Genomic DNA, 21537 nt, shown 5'->3' with positions numbered 1-21537 from the left:
GTATAGCCTTCCATTTTTAGAATAGAAGCTTCTTGAGGACAGGGACCGTCTTGCTTTTTTTATTTGTATCTCCTGCACTTAGCAAGGTGTGTGGCACATTAAGAGCTTAATAAATGCTTTTTCATACATTCGTTTATTCCTTCACTTACTTATTCATGGGCCTCTTCCATCCCTTCAACCTAATATCCTATATTTATACTTTACAAAATCAAATGCCTAGCAAAAACTATCTAACCTCCTTGCTACCACTTTTTTTCTTTTTACTTCTCCATCCCTTGCTATCTGGCTTCCAGTACCTCATTACTCAACTGAAACTGCTCTCTCCAAAATTAACAGTATCTTTAAAAATTGGCATATTTTGTTTTTACATCACCTTCATTTTTGAATATATTCCTCCTTCTTTCCTTCCTCAGTCAGGCATCTTTTATAACAAAGAATAAAAAAGAAAAGGGGTAGGTAGGTGGTGCAGTGGATAGAGCACCAGCCCTGGAATCCAGCAGGACCTGAGTTTACCCACCCCTAGATGCCTTTCATTTTATCTATCAGTGTCCTTCTCAAACTGTGGTGCCAAGAACTGAACACAATATTCCAGATGAGGTCTGGTCAGAACAGAGGACAGTGTACCCATCACTTCCTTGTTGTGAGAAGTTATGCCCCTCTCAAATGCAGCCCAAGAGCACATTCATTGTTTGGCTGTTGACTCGTGCTGAGTCTGCCAATCCTTCCCCCACCCCCATCATTTTCAGACAAATGGTTGTCTAACCCCCTCTGTGCTATCTTGTACTTGTGAAGTCAATTTCTTGAATCCAAGTGTAAGACTTTAAATTTACTCACATAATTTTTTTTTATTTTTAAAATTATTTTAATTTTTATTGATTTACTTCATTGTTCGGACGCTTACTAGGTGTGTGACTGTGGGCAAGTTACTTAACCCTAACTGCCTCCCAGAAAAGAGGAAGAAAATCAATTCAGCAAAATTAACCAATGTATCAGCTGAGTCTAACAGCATATCTAATACTCCATATCCACAGTTGATCCTGACCTCTTCAAAGAAGGGAGAGAGCTGGGTTTTCTCATCTTCTCTCCTGGGCAGAGCTTTGTCATTTAGAAATACACAACTTTGTTTCATTTTTTTGTGCTATTTACATTGTTCTAGTAATTGTTATGTTGTTTCCCTGATTCTGCTAACTTCACTCAGTAACACGTTTCTAAATCCTCCCATGCTTTTCCGTACCAATGATCTCTTGTCAGAATTGTCCTTTTCTCTGTTCCAAACCTTTTGAACCCCTTTGCAGCCTTCAGCAGCTGATCTCCCTCTTCTCCTGGATCTTCTCTCTTTTTGGCTTTCATGACACTTCTTTCTGCTTTCTCTTCCTCTCAGTCTGTTCACTGGAGTATCTTTTGCTGGATCAGCATCCATATCTCATTCACCTGTGTACCCTAATGCTCTAGTCTGAGCTCTCCTCTCTTCTCTCTCCACACACACACTCTCTCTCTTACAAATTGTATCAGCTATCATCTCTATAAGGATGACTCCTCCCAGGTCTTTTTATCCAACCTGGTCTCTTTCCTTAGTTTCTGTGTCACATAAACATTATGTAGTGGAAAAAGCACTGTCTCGGGAAGCAGAGGGCCTAGGTTAAAATACCCCCTTCCCTGCTCATTCTCCCAGAGCCTCAGTTTCCTCACCAGTAAAGATAGGGGTGGGGATAGATGTCTTCCAAGATCCCTTCCTGCTCCTATGGTTACCAACTACCTAGTGCACATTTGCTGTAGATAGCCTGTAGCAGGATAGGGACTTAACCTATGAATTTATTAGTATGGGGAACTTCTTGATAAGGAATCTCCCTCTGTTGATGAAGATTGGCACCTTCTCTCCAACTTATAGCCTTAGAGAGTTACCCAGAATGGTAGAAGGTGAGAGTCACATAGCCAGTATGTGTCAGAGGTCAAATTTGAACTCCATTCTTCCTGATTCCAAGGTTGGCTCCCTATCTACCAGGCCACAGTGCTTTTTGCTAAGGGTGGGGTGATTGGTTTTCTCATTGGCACTTGAAATAAGTGATAAGATACCCAATCAATCTATTTCAATTGTGGGCATTGGGGTAGATTGAAAAGTCCTTGAAAGTCATTTAACGAAATTCAATGACACCCATTAAGAGATTTGTTCCAATTGGCTGGGAGATTTTGTTCTACATTATGGTAACTGTACAAAAACAGAAAAGAGAAAATTCAAGAATTAGAAGGAATCTGGAGTTCTAGTTGAAAACCCTGAGGAGGAATCCCCTGAGAGGCAAATAGAAGCCTCAGCCTCAGCCTCAGCCTCAGCCCCACCAGGTCTTCCTTCTATCCCTATTCCTTTGACGAGAAGGGAACTTTGTACCTTTTTCATCCATCTTCAGGCTCTAATCCTGACCCCTTGGTCTTTTTCTACCATGCCATAGAAGCATCCTCACCCTGAAAGTTCATTCACCCTTGGACTTCTCACTCTATAAGTGAACGTTACCCATTGGCCCCCTCCTTTGGTTGGCCAATTGCTTCCCAAGAAAGCACATTGGCCAGCCATGTCTTCATTTCTCTTCAGGTTCCATTCCTGTTCAGGGCACATTGAAAGTACTTAATAAATAAATGCTTGTTGACTTGACTTCTAGCTTAGAAGGGTCTAAAGGATACTGGACTTCCTGTCTTCTGTCTTCTTATTGTTGTCCTGAACACTGTCCCCAGATCTACAGTAATAAAGGATGTATTTGTATTGGAAGTCATGTACAAAGACGGGAGCAAAGTCACCATACTTAAAGGAAACTTCTTGGGTACACTTCTAGTGGGAGAAAAAGACTTTGGGGAACCAGGAGCTTTGAGTTCCCCCTTTGCCCCTATGTGTTCTCTAAGCCTGATTCCATATTCCCCTGGATTTTGTATGTACTTGGGGGATGGTGCCTCCCAGACATCTGGGGGGGGGATGCTTTGTACCAACTATTCTTATGGTACCACTTTAGTAAATACCTCTTTCTAAAAGCTACTTCTGGCTGGCTCGTTAAATTGATCTTCAATTGACAGTCTTAGGGAAAAGCATAGCTGTGAAACCAGTAGCATCATAGAATTACCCCTGGTCCCTTTGAGCAGAGGTACCAAACTCTCAGCCCACCCTAGTGCTGCCCAAACCAGATTAAAACTTAACTGGGAAATGTTTAACAAAATAAGTAGAAATACAGTAGGACAAATTTGTGGTTTTCTAAGTCAATATGTAGCCAGTAGAGATTCTTAATAGGTTTAGTGTCCCTTTTCTATTTGAGTTTGACATGACTGCCTTAGACTATCCCGTAGAGATACGGGAAAATTGGGACACTAATGCACTGTTTGTGAAGTTGTGAACTGATCTGACCATTCTGGAGAGTAATTTGGAACTATGCCTAAAGGGCTATAAAACTGTGCATATCCTTTGTTCCAGCAATACCACTACTAGGTCTGTATCCCAAAGAGATTTTTTTGAAAAGGGGAAAGGACCTATTTACAAAAATATTTACAGCAGCTCTTTTTGTGGTGGCTAAGAATTGGAAATTGAGGGGATGACCATCAGTTAGGGGATTTGAGGAGCAGGATGCTTTCAGAAAAATCTGGAAAGACTTGCACAAACTGATGCAAAGTGAAGTGAGCAGAACCAGGAGAACATCGTACACAGTAATAGCAATAGTGTACTATGATCAGCTGTGAATGACTTAGCAATACAGTGATCCAAGACAATTCCAAAGGGCTCATGATGCAAAATGCTATCCACATTCAGAGAAAGAAGTGATGGACTCTGAACGCAGATTGAGGTATGCTACATTTCACTTTATTTTTTTTTTCATGTTTTACCCCCTTTGGTCTTTGTCTTCCTTCACAACATGACTAATATGGAAACATGTTTCGCATGATTGTACATGTATAACCCATACAAACAGCTTACCATCTCAGGGATGGGGGAGGAGAGAGGGAAGGAGAGAGAGAATTTAGGACTCAAAACTAAAAAAAAAAATGTTTTTAATTGCCTTGTATGTAATTGGGGGACATTATTTTTAAAAAAAGAATATCCCCTGGACTAGAGTCCTGAGGGAGAGATATAGCTACCTAAGTACTGGGGACATTACTCATCAGTGGGGATGAGAATTGGGCTAAAGATGCCCCAGAATTTACTTTAGGGACTACAATTTCAGCATGAATATGACCAAAACAACTCATCTCTCCTTACAACTGGGGCCTCTCCCTAACCTTACTGTTTGTATCAAGGCAGTCCTCACCTTCTAGTCTCCCAGGTCCCCAACCTCAGCCATTGCTGGTTTCTTGTGCTCCCTCACCCCACAGACCCAATCAAGTCCCACCCATTCTATTTCCTCATCTCTTACTGAAGCCCCTTCTCTACCTTCCCACAGCCACTTTCATGGTTATCACCTCTTGCCTGAGCTACTGTAATAGCTTCCAAATAGGTCTGTCTGCCTCATGAATCACTTTTATCTCTTATACACAGAGTTTTAAACATTTTTGAGCAACCACACCAGGGTCTCTAGACAAGACAGCTTCCTAAGGCATGTCTCCATTGTCTGTCTCTGACTGAACTTCTCCGTGAGTGAGTCTCTCCTGGCCTGTCTCTTTTTTTTCTTCGTAGCAGCTCGAGGCTCCCTCTCCTGTCCCAACTCCTCTTCCTGTGGTGTGTGATAATAACTGGTCCACCTTGGCCTGCATATTCTTGCCTCTGGGAGTCTTGTGTGTCTGGGCATGTGTGTGTGTGTGTGTGTGTGTGTGTGTGTGTGTGTGTGTGTGTGTGTGTGTGAGAATCCAGGCCTGTCACGCCAGAGGGGAATTTGAGATTCCTTTCATCCAACCTTATTATCATTTTTAACAGAGTCAAAGATGAGAACCAGATTGGCAAAGAGGCTTAACCAAAGGAAGGATGACTGGATTTGGAGTCAGAAGCCTTGGAAAGGAATCCTAATACTTACTCCCCGTGTCGCCTTGGATGAGTCTCTTTCCCTTTCAGGGGTTTACCTTTTTGTTGCCCTTGGCTTTCCTTTTCATCAGCCAAAGATCATCCTGCAATCCTGCCCCTGTCATTGCCCATGCCTCCTCATCTGAACTGGCATTTGATCTCTCTGAACCTCAGTTTCCTCATTGGTAAAATGGGGCTAATAATAGTATCTATCATCACTTCAGAGTTAACCAGGATTACACGTATATAAAGTATATATAAGGATAAAGGGTAACAACATGGTGGTAGGACACCTCTAAGTTATTGAGAGAGAGAGAGAGAGAGAGAGAGACACTCTCTCCCAGGACCCAGCCCCTTTTCCCCCCATCCTCTATAGGGCCATAGATTCAGGTAATTCTTCGTGAAAGTTCTGATCACTGCACTTCAGAAATGACTTTTCTGTGCTTGAAGGTAGTCCCCTGAGCACAGAGGTAGTGACTGGCCAGAGGCCTGAGATTTCCAGGATTGGGGATGGGGCCACAGAGTATCTTCGTCCGATCCAGACATTTTCTTTGCCATTTTATGACCGAAATCTGGACGCTACATTGTACCTCAAGCTCGTTAGCTAATCATATCACAAGTATATGGGAGGCAGGGTAGGTGTTAGGGGCTCTGGGACTGTGGAAGCTGATTAGAGGGTCTCTGGATACTTCCTTCCTCTCATCTCTCCTCAGTCTTCATTTCCAACAACTGTTCCTCCTTTTTTCACTCTCACAGACCCTGAAGCTTCTATATCCGATCCTGTTGTTCCCCCAGGCCACCACTGGAGGGCAGCAGACCCCAGAGAGCTGAGACTGGGTGACAGGGGGCAGGATTCTTCTATCTGGACCAAGTAGCCTTTTTATGTTCCCTTGAGGACCATCCCCCAGGTCTATTCTGCCCACTCCATCCCCAGGTCATGCGTGGTCACAGAGCTGAACCAGACTCTTCCTTTTACAGATGAGGCCTCTTGAGGCAGTAAGGGAAAGAGACAGAATTCAAATCCAGGAGGAGTCTTTTCACTGTGACATAGGAGGTGAAGTTAGGACTTTACAGAGAATCTAATCCAACCTTATTTTATTTTTTTATACGTAGAAACTGAGGCTCAGAACAGGGAAGTGACTTATCTAAGTTACTATCTAAGGTTAGCAGAGGCAGGATTCCAACCCAGCCCCTCTGATTCCAAAATCGCTGGTTTTTCTACTCTACCAAGATGCCCGATTAGCTGTCTCTTCAGGTCACTTTCTGCAGAAAAGAAGGCACCTGGACCAGAATGGGACTAGGTTAAGGAGGAGTAGTGGGACCCAGGGACAGGAGCATAGAATTCCCCCTTTTTTTTTTTTAGCACTCACCATTGGGAAGATCACCACCCCTCCAGCATCTCTTGGCCCTATTCACCAAATGAAAGTCCTCAATTAACCCAAGTCCTTCATGCTGAACCATTGTTTCTTAACCTGTGGAAGATGGAATAAGCTGCTCCTTGCGTATATGAAGCTCCCCACCTCCCTGCCTTCCAGAGCTCCAGGCGGGGTCAGACACTCCTGGCTCTACACTGGATCCCCTTCTACATCCCATTCTGAAGTGGGAGACCCTCGTTGCAACTCTGCAGTCAGTCAACAAGTACTAGGAAACGCTTCCTCTGTGCCAGGCACTGTGCACTGTCAGGGGGGAGATGCAGGGGGCTCTTCGACCTCAAAGAGAGCAGACAGGATGCCTGGATCCCCCACAAAGGGCGTGGGAACTGTCTTCTGCTCCTTCCTTTCCTGGTGCCTTTGCCCCTCACCCCCCCCATCCAGTGACTCAGAACAAGAGACCAAGGGAAGCAGTGAGTCAGCAACTGTTCCCCAGAGCTTCGCCACCACTGTCTGTGGCCCTACTTGAGTTTCTCTCTGCGTGAGCCTCTGTCCTTTTCCCTGCCTGAGTCTCTCTTCTAGAGTAGCATGCATCTTTCTCTCCAGTACTTACCCTACCCCAGCCCCCCAAATGTGAGGTGTAATAACTGGGCTACTTGGGCCTGGATGTTCTTGAATGTAGAGTTAGGTGGCAGAGTAGACAGAGGCAGGAAGTCCTGAGTTCAAATCCTTGGACATTTACCAAGCTGTATGACCCTGGGCAAGTCACTTAACTCTCTGGCTGTTTCTCCATCTGTAACTTGGGGATCATAATAACAGCACCTATCTCAAAAGGTTGTTAATGACCAAATGAAATAGTATGTGTAAAGGTCTTTGTAGACCTTAAAGTATGATATAAATATTAGTTTTATTATTACATAAGCATATATGTATGTGTGAGAATCCAGGCCTGTCCGAGCTGGGAGGGAACTTAGGGAGCTTCTAGTCTGACCTAATCATTTTAGAGAAGCAAAATGAAGAACAGAGCAGGAAAAAGCCTTGGCCAAGGGAAAAAATTACTAGATTTGGACTCACAAGCCTTGGGTTAAAATCCTACTATTTATTACCTATGTGGCTTTGGTCAGGGCCTGTTTCCCCCTCTAACAGAAGGGAGTTGGAATGATTGCCCCCCACCTGTCCAGGCCTTCCAATCATAACAGCCTAAGAATTGGTGTCAGAGCTGGAACGAGAATCAGGCCTACTGCCTTCATCCTAGAGAATGTCCTCTGCACTCCTCTTCACTCCACTGCTTAGGCCATCTCTGTGAATCTCATGATTTTACAGAAGAAGAAATGGAGATATACTCTTAACACTGTGATGGAAATCTGACCTCTTAAGTCCTTCTATTCAAGCTGGCGTCCAGGCACACTGACCAGTGTTCTGGTCAGACTTCTTCAAGAGTGTTATAATCTAGCACCCTCCCCCTTCTCCATACCTCCTCTCCATAACTAAGGATAGGCCATCTGGGAACTGCCTGCCAGTGGCTACTGAGGAACAGGATGGACAACTCTAGCCCAGCCTGGGGTATGTGGGGGTGTGGTGGCTCTTAGGTCTCTGGCAGCGTTAGGACTCCATCTTTCTCCTTTCCCCCTTCCCTGGCTCCCAGATCTCTCTGTACTTCCCTTCATCCCAGCTCCCATAGGGACCTGGAGGATGCTTTGAGAGACACAGAGGTGGCCCCAACTTTATCTTTACCTCACTGCATAAGGAAACTAGGAGGTGGTGCCATGTGAGCGTGGCATGGATTCTTCAGCTCTCTCATCTTTGGAATTATAGGATCATAATTTTAGAACTGGAATAGACATTAGAGATTATCTAGGCCAACCCCCTTATTTGCAGATAAGAAAGAGAAGGCCTGACCATGCTCCCAGAGGCAGGAAGAACCAAAGCTGGGATCTGAATGGAGCTCCTCTACTATTTCCACCACTGAAAAGCTGGAATGAGTCTAGAGGGCAACCAGGCTGTCGATGGCCTGCACAGGGGGCCCTAAGAGGATGTGGGGAAGGAACTGGGAATGTTTAGTCTGGAGCAGCAAAAACTTAGGAGGGGCAGGGGAGCTGTAGCTGCAAGTATTGTAAGGACCATGAAAGAGAACCTGTCTTTACACATACAGTTTGTCCATCAGCACGTATATCTGAGAGAGACAGTAAGATTGGACAATGAATTACCCCAAACTTCCCAAGAAGGCAAAGGCCCATCTTTTAAGTACCGACTCTCTATCCAAGTGGCTGTATGGCATCAAGAGAAATACAAGAGTGTGCAAAGCACCGCAAATTTAAACTGATCACACCAGGGGCACTTGGGTAGGCGTCTGTTTGGTGTAAGCAGGCTGTGACAGGTTGCCAAGGAGGAACTTCAAAGAAGAACAAGAGTAAAAGTTCTCAAGGAAGAGAATGGGCTAGTCATAGGGTGGAGCCTCCCAGGAAAGCCTCCAGGGGAACCTTGGAGCAAACAGAATCCAATGACTTCGACTGGAGTTGCACCGGATTTGCTGGCCTAAATGGGTTAAGAACTTCAGAGTTGGAGAGCTCCCAATTCATGGGCTCCTAGCTCCATTAGGGTGCAGGAGGAAGAGGGAACAGATTTGTTCTGCTTGGTCTCAGAAGGCTGGACTAAGAGCACCTGAGGAAGTTGCAGAGAGGCCTATTTGGGGGTAATGTAAAACGAAAACCCCAAACACCTTCCTACCAATTATAATGATCCCAAGGTGTAATGGCCCCCCTCAGGAGCAGTCATTTGGCCTCTGTTTCCTAGGGATGTTATAAAGGAGATTCCTGTTCACATACGGTTTGGACAAGATGCCCTCTGAGGCCCTGCCGGCTGAGATTCTGTGAAGCATTTCTTCATCTCTTCACAGCCTGGCACTGGGAGGGGGGGGGGAGGAGGGAGGCAAAATGCTGAGCAGTGAAGCAAGACCCAGGCGGTAGAAGGGAGAGGGGAGATGGTGCTGAAGGAGACACGCCTGCAGAAGGACCTGGGCACCTCCTTTCATTCCTTCCCAGGCACAGCAATTTGGGGGTTACTAGAGCTGGTTCTGGGGGTGTGGGAGGAACATGGACATGAGGGTATGGCAGGAGGCACAGGAGCTGAGGCAGACTTCCAGAGGTCCCTTGTTATACCTCTGGGGAATGACTGTGTAAGGTAGACAAGTTTTTGCCTTGAGATAGGAGTGTTCTTGGAAGAAAGCACACTAGGGGGCTGCTATCTGTGTGTGTCCCGATCAGACCTCTTAGATTCAAACAAGTACCAGAGGTTTCTCCCTTCCCTCTGGCCTCTCCCTAGCACAGAGATGGCCTGACTCAATTTGCCCACTGCCCGGGTCCCAAGTCACAAGACCCTCTGTCCCTGAGAGTGACTCAGGTGAGCCAGACACCTCCCTGAGGCCTGGACGTCCCCATCCTGCAAGCGCCTCCAACCTGATCCCCCCCCAAAACTGTGACCTTCTCTTCCAGCCAACCCATAAGATGGGGCTCTCGCTGGGCACATGTGGACCCTGGGGGACTAGGCAGCATTCAGCCTTCAGGCTTCATGGAGACTTGAAGTGTTGCTGGTAGAGATCTTGGCAGTGGGTGGGGCTGCAGCTGGGGTTAGGGGGAAATGGGGGCTCGAGGCCTCCTTGCCTTTTCTCAAAGGGCCTTTGTGTGAGTGACTGGGGAGGGGGGAGAAGCAGGGGAACCCCGCCCTGCTGGTGACTCACTGGCACATTACTGGGTTCTGACTCATGCCACAGGCCCCCTCCCCCACCCCACCCCCTCTGGGAACCTCCTGCCAGCTCCTTCCATGGGGACATTCAGATTCATCCTGATGTGTGTCCGTACTAGGGGAAGGGGGTCTCTGAGTTTAGGACAATTACCCGACTGCTTCCCCACTCCCCTCTTTCCCCTAAAGCCAGTTTCTAGATCCCTCCAACCCCTCACCTCTGTCCTGGTTTTCACAGGCCCCTGAGGATGTTTTTGGGCTGGCTATCCCCACCTGGGGCAGGGAAGAGCTCCAATCACACCAAGTTTCACTCTGGCCTTGTCTTCCAAGGATTTCCCCTAAAGCTCTGAGCACTTTGTTTCCATACCCACCCCATCCACCCAGCCCCTCTTTTCCAGTCTTCATTTTAAAGGTGAGGAAGCTGAGGTCCAGGCAAGTTGAAAACGGATTTCTCAAGGTCACAGGGATAGTTACGTGCCAGAGGTGGAAATCTGAACTCAGGTCCCCTGACTCTAAAGCCACTCTAAAGTGGTCTTTCCACTGTCACACTAACTTATACAGCATTTACCTGTATTGTCTTTTAGTGATGACCACAAAATCCTTCTGCCTAGTGTTGAAGGCTCTCAGAAGTCCCGGGTTGCCTTTCTTTTCCAGGCTCATCTCCTAATACTGGCCGTCCACATGGGATCCTCCGACCAAACACCTTTACTCACAATGCTCTGGACTCCTTTCCAATTTTAGGGATGCCAGCCTTTCCCAGCTAACATCTTCCCAGGAAGACTCCAGCCAAGGAAGACTTAATGTTTCAGGATGCTCTTATCTTAGAAATCCTCTCTAAGATTACTTCCAGCTCTAAAATAACATCCTACCATACCCAACGCCCTGTAATGAGGCCCAATTCTACAGTGCTTTACAATTTTCCTCATCCTAATAGTCTTTTGAGGTAGATAGCACAAGTATTATTAACCTCATTTTACAGATCGGGAAACTCTGGCCTCCAGAGGTGAAGTGACTTGTCTGTCCCAACATCCTATTTTGTGCCATCCCATCCCATCCCATCCCTCTTTCCTCTAGCTCCGATCAGCCCTGTCTGTCTTTCCCTGTTCTTGCCAGCAGGCCCATCTATTTTGAGGGTTTCTGAGCCCTCCTTGAACAGATTTCCCTGTTTCGAGGAAGAAGGCCTCCATGTGAGAGGTCTTTGGGGGGAGGATGGCTACACTGACCACTCCTGCCTATAGGGGGTGTTGGTGCCACAGCAGCCCTACACGTGGAGCCTTCTCATTTCCTCTTCTACAGAATCTCTTGCATTTCCCTGCTTGCATTCACACCTCAGACTGCCCTAATTCAGGCCTTCACTTCTCACTTAGACAGGAGTGTCCCAATTGGTCTCCTTGCTTCCATTCCATTCTCTTCCTTCTCTCACCCATCCTCTACATGGCTGCCAACATTTTTCTAAGGTAGAAGTGCATGGTGGGTATGGGTAGGTTACCAAATATTACCAGGAGAATTGGTATAAAGAATCTCTTCAGAGAAATGCGGCTGGATAAGGAGATAGGCTGGCTGGGTATGTACCGAGAGAGGGATAACTGGCCTGCTGCTAGAGAAAGGCTTCCAAACACATTGGGAAGAACCCTATGGGGGATTTGGAGAGAAGACAGACAAGAATCACAAAGGATGAGAAGTCTTGCATCTCTACTACTTCGGGTAGTACCCACCTCAATGCACTCACAGAGCAAGGAAAGCAAGGAAGGTTCATGTTTGACCATGTCACTACCCTACTCAAAAACCTTCAGTGGCTCCCTATCACTGTGAGCATAAAATTTCTCTGCCTGGCATATACAGCCCTCTGCAACATGGTCCCAACCTACCTTTTCAGACTTAGTGCATATTCTCACCCTTGAGGCACTCTGCTCGGGACAAACTGACCTTCTGGCTATTCCTGGCTTCCAGTTGGTCCACTTCTGTGCCTTGGAACAGGATGACCCCATGCTTGAAATGTTTTTAAGAACTTTAACTTCCTTCAAGGTTCATCTTAGGTACTACACCTTACAGGAAGCCTTTCGTGACCTTCCAAATTGGAACAGCTCTTTCCCTCCTCCAAGAATTTTGTTTACATCTCTGTACACTTGCTTTATTTATCACCAGGCAAATGTAAGATCCTTGAAGGCAGGTGTTGTTTCACATTTTCCACTTTGTAGTCCCAGGGCCTAGCAGAATGCCTCCAACTTAGTTCAATTCAACAACCGTTTATTAAGCACCTACTGCATATAGCCAGACATTATGCTAGGTGCAGGGGAAATAAAAACATTTAAAAAATAGTCCCTGCCCTCAAGGAGCCTACTCTTGTAGAATTATTCCCAACACAGAGAAATGAAATAAATTGCCCATGGTCAACAGCCAATGTGCCAGAGGCACTTTAATGAGGACTTCAAGGACAGTTCCAGGGGAGCTACTGCTCTCTTTGCCCATAAAAAGCGAGGCCATCCAGCTTCAGCTCCTTTCTTAATTCTCTGCCTCCCCTTGACACCATAACGCACTCTCTTTTTCTCCAGACTCTGAGGATGAGGTAGTCCTTCTCTTTCCCAAGACCAAGCCCTTTACTTGTACCCCGCAGCCTCCACTTTCTCTTCTCTCACTCTCTTCTTAACTGTCTACATTTCAGACTCATCATTCAACTGAAACTGCTCTGTCCGAAGTTACTGATGATGTCTTAGTTGCCGAATTCAGGGGCCTTTTCTCAATCCTCATTGTCTCTGGCCTCTTTGCAGCCTCTGACACATGTCACGCCCTCTTCTCTCTAGGTTTCAGGGACACTACTCACTCCTGGTTCTCCTCCTGCCTATCTGACTGTTCCTTCTCAGTTTCTTTTGCTGGATCTTCATCTGGGTCCTGCCCACTAACTGTGGGCATTCCACGGGGTCCCCGGGGCCAGGGCCTTCATTTTTCCCTCTATACCACGTCACTTGGTGATCTCCTCAGCTCCCATGGACTCCATGATCGTCTCTATGCTGACGATTCTCAAATCCCCTTATCCAGTCCTGGCCTCTCTTCTGACCTCCAGGCTTTCATCTATAACTGCCTGTTAAGACTTCCCTAACTGGATAGTTGGTAGACATCTTACACTCAGCACATCCAAGACTGAACTCATTATCTTTCCCCCAGAACCCTCCCCTCCTCTCAACTTCCCCATTATGTGGAGGGTTCCACCAACTTCCTGGTCAACCAGGCTTGAAGCCTAGGTGTCGCCCTTGACTCCTCATTGTTTCTCACTCCCCATATCCAATATGGTGCCAAGGCCTGTCAATCATACCTCCATAACATCTAGTGAATTCTACATGCCCCCTTCTCTCCTCTGACGCCGCCACCACCCTGGTGGCAGTAACCTGACGGTTGGTATCCCTTCTGCAAACCTCTCTTCATTCAGTTCATCCTCTATTCAGTTGTTAAAGTGATCTTCCTAAAACACAGATTTGATCATACCATCCCTCCTCCCTACTCAAACTTCAGGGACTCCCTATCACCTCTGGCATTCAAAACCCTTCCAAACTTGTCTCCTCCTCACCCTGCTCCCCCCCCCCATACTCTACAACCCGGGGACACTGACATCCTTATTTTTCCTCTGAGCATTTTCCTTGGCTGTCCCCCATGCATGGAGTGTTTTCCTTCCTCATCTCCACCTCCTAGCCTTCTTCGACTCACAGCTAAAGTCCTACTTTCTACAGGAAGCTTTTCCCAATGTCCTCTTAATTCTAATGCCTTCCCTCTGCTATGTCCAGTTGCACCTGCACACAGCTTGTTCCTACATACTTGTTTGTTCGGTGTCTTCTTCCCCAGACTGTGAGGTCCTTGAGAGCAGGGACTGGTGTTTTTTTTTTTTGGCTAGGCAATGGGGTTAAGTGACTTGCCCAGGGTCACACAGCTAGTAAGTATTGTGTCTGAGGTCGGATTTGAACTCAGGTCCTCCTGACTCCAGGGCTGGTGCTCTATCCACTGCGCCATCTAGCTGCCCAAGCAGGGATTGTTTTTGTCTTTCTCAGCACAGCATCTGGCACATTGTTGTCATCATTTTTCAGTCGTGTACAACTCTTTGTGACACCATTTGGGGTTTTCTTAGCAAAGATACTGGAGTGGTTTGCCATTTCCTTCTCCGGCTCGTTTTATAGATGAGGAAACTGAGGCAAACAGGGCGAAGTGACTTGTCCAGGGTCACGCAGGCTAGTAGGCATCTGACGTCAGATGTGAACTCAGGAAGAGGAGTCTTCCTGACTCCAGACTTGGCTCTCTATCCACTGTGCCACCTCGATGCCCCAGAATTCCCATTCTGATATCCTCAACAAGCAGTCCCCCAGCCTGTGGCACATGATAGGCACTTAATAAATGCTTACTGACAGACTGACTAGATCTCATTTCTTTTGGGTGAACCCTCTCATCCTGCCCCACTCAAAATCTTCAATCTCTGTCAAATGATTCCTTCTCTGTTGTTTACAAACATGCAGCCTCCCCTATCAACAAAACAAAACAAAACACCTTTACTTGACCCTGCCATCAAGCTATCATCCTAGTAGTATTATCTACTTTTCCCTAGCCAGACTTTAAAAGAGTGACTACATTCTCTGTCTTCACTACCCAACCTCCTACCATTTTTCAACCCCTTGCAGTTAGATCTCTGATCCCACCCCTTGTTGGAAATTGCTTTCTTCAAGATAACAATAACAGCTAACATTTATATAGTGCTTTAAGATTTGCTAAGCACTTTATAAATGTTATCTCATCTGACTCTCACAATAGCCTTTGGAATTATGTGCTATTATTATCTCTATTTTACAGATGAAGAAACTGAGACCCAGAGAAGTTAAGTAACTTGTCCAGGGTCACACAGCTAGCAAGTATCTGAGGTCACATTTGAACTGAAGTCTTCCTGACTCCAGCTCCAGCTAGTTGTCAAAGGTACCTTAAATCATGAATTCTTGACCGTATGTGTGTGTGTGTGTGTGTGTGTGTGTGTGTGTGACAGATCCCCTTTGGAAGTCTGGTGACACCTATGGATCCCTTCTCAGAATGTTTTAAAATGAATGAAATAAAATATATAGGATTACAAAGGAAGCCAATAACACTGAAATACAGTTACCAGAATCTTTTTTTTTAATAAGTGCATGGACTCCAGGTTAAGATTTCCACTCTTAAATGTTAATCCAGTGAATGGTCTTTTCTCAGACCTTATTCTTGTGGATTCCCTACTCTTGTTTACTTGATGACAATGGTCGCCATTCCCTCCTCCTGGATAAGCTCTCCTTTCTGGGTTTTCACAACACTGTACTCTTCTGTCTTTCCTCCTCTCTGTCTGAATGCTCCTTCTCAAGTCTCCTTTGCTGGATCATCATCCGTGTCCTATCTTCTGTGTTTGGGATCTGTCCAGGGTCTTCTTTTCTGTCTCTACACTTTACTTAGGTGATATCATCAGCTCCCGTGGGTAAAACTATCAACTCTACACAAATAGCCCCCAAATCTACATATCCCACAATCCCTCATTACCAACTAACTAACTGCTAGACAGACATCTATCTCCATGTGGATGTCTCATAGGTACCTCAAACTTAACATGTCCAAAATGGAATTCCTTCTCTTTACACTTGCTTCTCTTCTTACCTTCCTTGTTTCCACTGAGGACACCATCATCTTTCAAGTCACCTAGGTTTACAGAGGAGGAGTCAACCTTGCCCTTCCCTTCTCACTCACCACTCACATCCAGTCAGTTACCTCCACATTGCTTCCATCTGGCACTTCTCTCCAAGCACCTAAACCCTCATTCAGGTCCCTGAAGATCTCTCTCCTGGACTACTTACTGCAAAAGCCTCTTGCTGCTCGGTTTCTCCCATTCTCCAGTCTGTCATCCATACAGCTGTCAAATTGATATTCCTAAAGCATAGGTCTGCCCATGTCACTCCTCAGATCACAAAGTTCCAATGGTTCTCTTATTGTCTCTAGGATAAAATGTAAACTCCAGTGTTAGGCATTTGAATCTCTTCAAAATTTGGCTCCAATCTATCTTTTCAGGCAGATTTCACATCACTCCCCTTCACACATTAAGTAGGTTCCAACCCAATTAGCTTATTTACTCTTCCCTGTTCAGGAGATTTCATTTCCTGACTCTAGTCTCTTTGTGCAGACTATCTCCAATGCCAGGAATTCTCTCCTTCCTCCCTTCTCTCTCTCTCTCTCTCTCTCTCTCTCTCTCTCTCTCTCTCTCTCTCTCTCTCTCTCTCTCTCTTTTTCAAGGCAATTGGTTAAGTGTCAAGCGCCTAGTCTGAGACCAAATTTGAACTCCCGTCCTCCTGATTCTATCCACTGCGCCACCTAGTTGCCCCTTCCCTTCTCCTTTTTGGAATCTCAAGGCTAGGCTTATACCTCAAAGAGGTCAAAGACAGACATGAGCCAAAATAATCATAGTACCAAAGAATTGGAAACAAAGTAGATGCCCAGAGATTGACTAAATGAATTATAGTATATAAAAGCAATGAAATATTATTGCATGGCTAAAAAGATGACTATGAGGAATTCAGAAAAGCATGGCAAGACTTGTATGAACTGATGCAAGTGAAGGGAGCAGAACCTAAAGAGGCAAAAAAAATAATAATAAATCAAATAGTGTAATTATAACAACCAAACTTGAAACTGGGGGAAATATTTGAAAAGGCATTTCCCTCCCTTCTTTGCAGAGGTTGGTGACTATGGGTGTGGAACATTGCTGTCATTCTTTGTCGCTGTGGTTAGCTTTGCCGGACTGCTTTTATAATATTTTTAAATTCTTTGTTAACAAGGAATGGCTTGCTTTGGAGGTTAGGGACAGGTTCAGAAATGAAGACAGCATTAAAATATATCAATAAAAATTTTAAAAAATATATAGTCTTGTCTTGGGCTGCGCCCCTCTCTGGGCCTCTCAGTTTCCCTATCTGTAAAATGAAGGCGTAGGACTAGCTGATCTCAAAAACCTTTTCCAGCTTTAAATTCTAGGAGCAGCAGTGGGAGACCAGCTTAGGGGCGGGGCTGGGGGGGGTTGAGCCTGGGGGCGGGGCTGGGGCCCGAGCGGGCCGCCTGCCAGGCTGCTGGGCTCGCTGCCGGACCCTGAGTCACGCCGCTGTGACTCACTAGCCGCCCGGCTCCGCCCCCCGCCCGCGGGCCGCCGCAGCCGCCAACAAACACCGCGTTGCCCGGCAACTCGGAGGCTGCACCGCCTGCCAGCCGGACCCCGCCCAGCCCAGCCCAGCCAGCCCGGCCCAGCCCCTCCCCGCCCCGCCCGGGCCGACCCAGCCTCGGAAGCTGGGGCTCTGGGACCAGACAGGGCGCGGAGCTGGCTCTCGCTCCCCTTCCAGCTGCAGCCCTCTAGTCTGTCGGTGCTCTAGCTTAACACAGATATACGCACACAAGAGCAAGCGAGAGAATGCCAGAAAGATAAAGGGAGAGAGATAATGGGGGAAGGAGAGTGAGACACACGCGGAGACAGAGCGTTATGCCTAGTAGAAAATAGAAGCACAGCTGGGTCGGAGACGGCCCCCAGGAGGAGGAGCTTGCAGGTACAAAGTGAAGAGGAGGGTAGAGGCAGGAGAGATCTCAGGATTTAGAGCTAGAATTCAGCATGCAGTCAGTAAGTGCATACCATGGAGAGCCTACCATGAAAGGCAACAGTGAGCAGAGCACTGTATTCGGAGTCAGAGGAACTGAGTTGGAATTCCAATTCTGCCACTATCTTTGTGACTCTTCCCCTCTAACTTAAAATTAAATGAGGCACGTAGTATTAGATGATTTCTAAGGTCCCTTTCAGGCAAGTAATGTTCATAATAAATCACTGATATGTGTAAAGCAGCCTAAGATTTCTCTTCACAACACCCTTGTTTTATTTTTTTTACAGGCAAAACTGATAGCCAGAGAGAAGTGACTAGCCCAAGGTAGCAAACTGAGACCTGTTAAAGACCTTAGCTTAAAAGGGCCAAGGCCTCCCACAGCATGGGGACCATCTCCAGCCATCCTGATCTATATCTTGCCATTGGACCCAGATGGCTCTGGAGGAGAAAGTGAGGCTGGTGACTTTGCATAGCCCTCCCTCAATTCTAACAGCTCAAGGTCACACAAATCTTCTGTCCTCCAGTCCCCCACTCTTTCCATTCCACCATGATCTGTGCTCCTGAGGTTGGAATTGAGTACCTTGAGAGGAGGATTTTCCCCATGCCAACCTTGGGGTCAGAGACATACAAGGAGATATGTTGACAGAAAGTTTAAGGGAGAGACCAATCTTGGGGAGGAATGTCATATGGGAAGCAGTGGCAGTGAGGAGTGGGAAAAGAACCTTGGGCAAGGTGGAACTTGTTTCCAGGAACTTGTAGTGTTCTCTAGGTGGGACTTTTGTTTCTGCACTTTTCTTCCTTACTCATTGGGGGGTGGGGGGAGGAAAGGAGGAAGGCCAAACTAACTCTGGCAGGAAGAAGACAGGCAGAGGAGGAAGCTCTTTTTTGGAGTAAAAAAGGATGTTCCCTTCATGTTGGGCCCTAGCTCACTGCTCCCCTTTCCTCCCCCCTACCCCAGCCCCACTGCATGGGTTGAGGAACATGGGGATCTGAGAGCAACATGGGGTCACAGCTCTGACCTAGAGCTGAAAATAGTGCTTTAGACATAGTAAGCGGTGCTGAATAAATGTTTGTTGAAACGTATCTAGCTCAAGAGCAAGCTAGGTGTAGTGGATGGAAAGGTGGCCTTGAAGCCAGAAGACCTGGCTGGAAGTCCCCTCTCTGATATAAACTATGTAACCCTGGGCAAATCATTTAACCTCTTAGTACTTTAGGCAACTTGGCAGAGAAAGTGCTTACCTGAAACTTCTTTATCCAAGAGCTCCCTAAATCAATGAAACCACAGCTCCTGTCCCTGTGTAGTCTAACCCTCTCACTAGACAAATGGAGAAACTAAGGCCCAGAGATCACATAGGCATTAACTGGTGGTATTTGAACCTAGAGCTCCCCAGGGTGGGGAAGGGAACTTGTGGCCTTAAAGTCACATGTGGCCCCCATGTCCTCAAGTCTGGCCTTTTGACTGAATCCAAACTTCACAGAACAAGTCCCCTTAACAAAAGGATTTGTTCTGTAAAACTTGGGCTCAGTCAAAAGGCCTCTCCCAAGGACCTAGAAGGCAGGTTCCCCACCCCTGTAACCAGTCAACTGTCTTTTTTCCCATGAGGTCAGGTTGTTCCTGGGTAAGGGGTGCAGATGAAAAGCAGCACCGGTGACAGCCTCTCTAGTGCCTAGTCTTGGACCTTTGAGGAAATAGAAGAGAGGACTCTGACTTATTCTGGTGAGCTCCCCACCATGTTGGAGAGATAAGACCCATGCAGGTGAAGGAACAATATGGGTGATAAGTAACCAAGAGGCCATGGTCAGAAAGGGACAAGATCTTTGCTGTAGCCGGGGAGAGCAAGAAAGGGTTTGCATGAGAGATGGGCCTACAGTGAGACCTAGCTGGAGAGGCAGAATCAAAGGGGGAGGGTTCCACAGCAGACCAACCACAAATGTATGCAAAAGTACTGAGAAAGGGATGGGCCTGTTCCATCACTGTGCCACGAATGCCACCAATGCTCCCCTCTGAAAGCCACACTGGCTGTGTGACCTCACTGAGCAAGCAACTTCACCTCAGTGCACCAGACTAAGTTTCTTCCTCTTGCAGTTCCAATCCCAAGAAAAACACAGATCTGGCCCCTCTATACATGTACATATCTAGTCCATGGTAGATGTGCCAGCACCTGTAGGCCCTCAGGTCTATGAGGAGGAAGGTTTTGAGTGTTGTCTCTCATCTTCCTCCTCACTACATAAGTCAGGCAGGTCTTCTTTCACATAGCATGGGAGTAGGGTGGAGAAGAGTGCCAGCAGATAAGGACCACCGTTGGGTCATTCTAAAAGGGGATCCCAGTATCCCAGAATAGTCAAAATAATGTGCTAGATCCACCCTTCTAGCCTTAGTCATCAGGGAGGAATGTGTCCAGTGTGGGCTGGGTGTGGACTGGCCACATAGGCCCTTCAGTCTAGCCAGTGAGAGCCAATTACCTAGAAAGGACATTGTTGCCCCAGGAGTTGGTGAGAGTGGGACGGCTAGGCAGAGCCTAGGGTCCTAATGCAAGAGTGGCATTTGACCTGGCTCCCTTTCCAGCCACTGAAACTCTTCTTTTGCTAGCTACTCTGGGAAATATTGAGGCAGGAAAATTTGAGGTGCATCTGGGGGTTAGGGAAGTCAGAGAACAGAGAAGAAACTTAATATCTTCTACCTTGCTGGGTTCTGCCCAACCACCCCCTTCATCTCCTCTGATAATCCCAAATTCAGAACAAATCAGCTTCTGGGGTATGCCTTCCAGAATTGCTCCTGGTCCACTTTTAGAATCAACTTGGTCTTCTCAGTCTCCAAGGCCAGGGCTGTTTCTTGCCTCAGGACAGGGGTTCCTTGGACAGTGGTGACTGATGGGCAGAAGAATCATCTGAGGAAATTGGCTTCTGAGGTTCTCAGTTAATGATCCTGTTGCTTTCCTCAAGTGTACCCACCCTCCTAATTATACACCTTCAAAACCTTGCCTTGAGTCTAGAGAAGGGAGGGAAAGAAAGGGCAGAGAGGTCTGAGGTAGGAAGGAAGAGGGAAGGAAGAACAGGAAAGACAGGGGAGAGAAGAGAAGGGAACTCAGAGCAAAGAGCTGGGAGGAGACCTTGGCTTTTGTCAGTCTCTCTTCATTGTGGTTTGGAGCAAGGGTGTGTGTGTGTGTGTGTGTGTGTGTGTGTGTGTGTGTACATTTATAGTTAGTAACTGGCTGCCTGCCCTTCTAAGCTCTCCCAGTCTCTCTGTCTTCCCCCCCCCCCCCCCCCCCCCCCCCCCCGCCTTTGATCCCACATGGCAGGGTAGGCCTGGGAGCTGATGCTGTCTGGATTGGGAGAGTGGTACAAGGAAGGCTGTGGTGATTTTTACCTCTTCTCTCAGTTAAAGAGGCAACAGGAAGTGAGGGTGCTGTCAGGAGACAGATGTTTGGGAGCCAGGAAGCTAGGAAAAGCCACAGAGGGATCTTGGGGTGACCAAGTTGGAGCCTTTGACTAAGGGAAGCAACAGTGGGGGTGGGGGCTTGGGGATAAGGACTGAAGCCCAATAAGCCCCTTTGTTCTTGTCTGAAACTCCACCCTCAAATTTTAGACCCTCCCAATCTCATCCCCTGCCGGATTGTTCTAGACCTCTTACAAGACTATCCCTTCCATTAGCCATCTGGCCCCGGGGGCCTAAAGTTGTACTCTGGAGGGGGCAGTGTCTGTACCCACATGGCTCTGTTCCTGTGGTCTCGGTCCTTAGTTCTCTTTCCACTTCTGTCTCTGTCAATCAGTGCCCAGTGCCTTAACAGTCTAGTATCCTCATTGGGGATGGGGGAGTGGGAGAAGGGGCTGAGGTTGGATCAAGGCC

The sequence above is a fragment of the Phascolarctos cinereus genome, unplaced genomic scaffold (assembly GCF_003287225.1).
Source record: "Phascolarctos cinereus isolate Bilbo 61053 unplaced genomic scaffold, phaCin_HiC Scaffold_4;HRSCAF=312, whole genome shotgun sequence".
In the NCBI taxonomy this organism is placed as follows: Eukaryota; Metazoa; Chordata; class Mammalia; order Diprotodontia; family Phascolarctidae; genus Phascolarctos; species Phascolarctos cinereus.
This window is presented reverse-complemented; position numbering follows the sequence as displayed.